The sequence below is a fragment of the Suricata suricatta genome, chromosome 2 (assembly GCF_006229205.1).
Source record: "Suricata suricatta isolate VVHF042 chromosome 2, meerkat_22Aug2017_6uvM2_HiC, whole genome shotgun sequence".
Lineage (NCBI taxonomy): Eukaryota > Metazoa > Chordata > Mammalia > Carnivora > Herpestidae > Suricata > Suricata suricatta.
In genome coordinates, this window is record NC_043701.1 from 106,196,753 (window position 1) to 106,200,435 (window position 3,683).

Here is a 3,683-nt window from a genome sequence, read left to right on the forward strand (position 1 = left end):
AGTTCATCTAGATTCACATCATAAGCAACTCCAACAGTTTCAATTGTTTTTAATGTTTGTTTATTTTCTGGAAAGACAGCGAGACAGAGCATGAGCAGGGGAGGGGCAGAGAGAGAGAGAGAGAGAGAGAGAGACGCAGATTCCAGACTCTGAGTTGTCAGCACAGAGCCCGACACAGGGCTTGAACTCATGAGCCTTAAGATCATGACCTGAGCCAAAGTCGAACGCTTCACTGATGGAGCCACCCAGGCACCCCTCAAAATTTGCAAAAATACTAGACTGTATCATGTGACAAAAGACTAATATCCAGAATAAAGTTTCAAAAAAAAGAAAGAAAAAAACAGTACATGTAATAATCCCAAAGATACATAGGCCAAAAAACAAATAAAAACCGCAAGTGGCTATAAAGGTACGTAACTTCAGTATTAATTTAAAAAATATGAAAACAATGAGTTTTTACTTTAAAATCAGAAACAAAATACTGAGATCACTCACAGTTAGTGCATGCTACAGGCTCCCTCCTGAGTCACTGATGGAATCCTAACTGGGCACAACCTATGTGATGGGCAATCCAGCAAGAGCACCAACATTTTGAGTGTGAGTACTCTTTTATCCAAAATTCCATTCCTAGGAACTGACCCCAAAGAAATAAGTATGTATACTTATATATATATATACAAGCATTTTATTACTAACAGCCAAACGCTGACAAGCACCGAAGTGCCCTTCCATAGGTGTAAATAATAGCACAACGACACAAGGAAAAGACACCTACAAGGTGGTGGTAAGAAAAAAAGCAACTGGAAAAACAGTATGAATGGAAGACTCCCATTTTCATTTCATTTTTTTCAAAAGTGTGCATGAAGATTTAAAATAAAGTCTATCGATGCTGGGTGCCTTTGGGGAGTGAGATTATAGATTTAGGCTCTACTTTATATACTTCTGTGTTGTCCGAACACACCTATCAATTTCAAAACAAAAGAATGTCATTTTTGACAAAATGAAGTCTGCTTAAAATCTTGAGAGACTGTATTACAAACGTTTGTATAGTCTCATATTCTATAAAATCCATGTAACTTCACGCATCAAAATGAACCATAAAGAATCTAATCTGGAAACCACACCCTCCAGGATGGCTGCTGATCAAAAAAATCCTGGACAGGGTTCATTCCCGGCAGGAGCTATTTCCTCCCTGTGCTCAAAAGCACACTAAGGGACACGGGTTAATACGAACAGGGTCTAGGCAGCTTGCACCCCCTTGGTGGTCCAGAGGCCACTAACAGAACAGACTCACTGCCCGACTTCAACAGGGACCAAGGAACCAGGAAGGACAAGCATAGCAGAACGAGGAAGGTCTTCCCTTCTAACCAACCCAGGTGCCGCCTCGCTTCTCCAGTGTGGGAACATGGACGACACCACTTTATTGTTATTTTCACCCCACCATTTACTCGGGCATCAGTGCCTTCCTCAGCACCTCTCCGCCAAGTCTCCTGAGTCCCATACGAGAAGGAGCTTAGGTCTTTTCAGGCTGTTTCCTTGATTCCCCCCTCCTTTCCCCTGCAAGTAGTTCTGAAATTTCGCCATCAAAGCATTGATATATTTATACCCACTACAATGGGCATCCACTCCCCACTCCGGTGATCCTGCCACCATCCAAGTGTGCCTCCAAGGGCCCCCAAACGACAGAGGCTGTGGGAACAAAGAGGATCCAGAGACATCTTGACAACTAATTGCAGGCCCTGACCCCGGAGTGGACATCAGATGGAGGGGACGACACTCTCTAGGACGCTCCGGGCCAGGCAGCAGAACCAGCAGACAAATCAGATTCGGTGTAAGTGAGGAGTCCCTATTCAGTTCTCCTGAGCTGATCCCTGAACTACTGTGAACCAAGTGAATATGTCTATTTTTAGGAAATACACACTGAAGGTTTTGGGAGGGCAAAGGACCACGAGGTATGTAATGTATCCTTAAATGGTGCAGGACAAAACTTTGGGTGTACGTGTGTATGTGGGTGTGCGTGTGCACAGACAGACAGATGGAAGGACGGTAAGTAAGTGACTTCTGATAATCTAAGGCCAGAGAACAAAGGTGCAGGGGGACGGCTACTTCAGAGGGCTCCTTCCCAAACCATGTGAGGTCCTGCTGTTTCAGGAAATGCAGTACCTCTGGGCCGCCCAAGGGAGCAGCAGCTCTGCCTTTACTCTGTGTCGAAGGAAGGCATTCCAGGTGACACTGAGGGGCCCAGGTCGATGGCTGGGCCTCATCCAGGGGCCCCGGCCCTCCTCCATCACCTTCCTCACTTACAGTGGCCCCTCAGGGCAGGACACACTGGCCACCGGCCCCGGAACCCCCACTATGCTTGCATTTTGTCCCTTTACTTTAAGGGACAATCCTTGTAGAGGTACACATGCCAATTCTAAAATTCCGGTCCTTTCAAACACATCAAGGGACAGACGCTCACAGGAACTTGCTAGTTCCTCCTTCTGACACTCCCAATTTAGGCAATTCCAAAGTTCAAATAGCTTCTTCTTTTTAAAAAAAAAATTTTTTTTAGTGTTGATTTATTTTTGGGAGAGAGAGAGAGAGAGGGCGTGAGCAAGGGAGGGACAGAGAGAGAGAGGGAGACGCAGAATCCAAAGCAGCTCCAGGCTCTGAGCTGTCAGCACAAAGCCCAACATGGGGCTCGAACTCACAAATCACAAGATCATGACCTGAGTGAAGTCTGCCACTTAACCGACTGAGCCACCAGGTGCCCCTCAAATGGCTTCTTAAAGCAGCACTCACCTACGCATGTGGTAGAGGAGTGAGAAATACCAGAACTTTTTAATCCATCAGCCAACAGATAGAAGCACTCTTTTACAAACAACACCACCACAGGCACTTGGGCAGCTCAGTCAGTTAAGCGTCTGATTCTTGACTTCACTAAATCATGATCCCGCTGTTGGTGAGATCAAGCCCTGCGCTGGGATCTGCGCTGACAGCACGGAGCCTGCTTGGGATTCTCTCTCTCCCTCGCTCTCTGTCCCTCCCCTGTGCACATGCTCTCTGCTTCTCAAAAATAAACAAATATTAAAAAATAAATTTTAAAATAACATTTTAAAAACACCATCAATGGGACATTTAAACCTCTAAGCAGTAGCTTGGGGTGCGGAAAGGGGTGGACTCACGTCAGCAGGGAAAATGGAAGGCTTCGGCTTGGACGACAAGGACCAAAAACCTAGACGAGAAGACAGAGATCCAGTTCAGACTCACAGAAAATCTTTCTGCCAGCAGTTTTTAAAGTGTGCTCTGAGGGTCCCCAGGGGTTCCCAGGACCCTTCCAGGGGTCTAAAAGGTTCAAGCCATTTTCACACAAAAGGCAGCATTTCCCGTTTCCATTTTCCTCCCACCAGGGCATGGCGGAATCTTCTAGGAGCTAAGTAATCATCTTGGCACCAAAGACTTGAGAGTCTAGCTGTGTTCTCTTAAGCCAGGCATTAAAAATATTTGCAAAAATGTAAAACACTGTCATTCTGCTCATTTATGTTTTTGTTGTTTTGGAAAACAGTGATTTTCATAAAACATGCTATTTATAATGAAAGGTCAAGGGCTTACTGCCATTTCGAATATATTAATAACTATTTTTAAACTTCTCAGTTTGAATCTGAGTGTCATAAATATCAGTAGAGATGAGCCACATAATA

At 45.0% G+C, this 3,683-nt stretch overlaps 1 protein-coding gene across 3 annotated transcripts in view; it reads right to left on the bottom strand.

The window, feature by feature from the left end:
- The window catches only part of SIPA1L2 (signal induced proliferation associated 1 like 2), a 172,352-nt gene extending 169,128 nt beyond the window's left edge, over positions 1-3,224 (bottom strand). For all 3 annotated transcript variants that reach the window (XM_029931338.1, XM_029931333.1, XM_029931330.1), the window contains exon 1: positions 3,168-3,224. The gene's annotated coding sequence lies outside the window, so the exon portion shown is untranslated. The remainder of the gene's footprint in view (positions 1-3,167) is intronic.
- Positions 3,225-3,683: the final 459 nt, after the last annotated feature.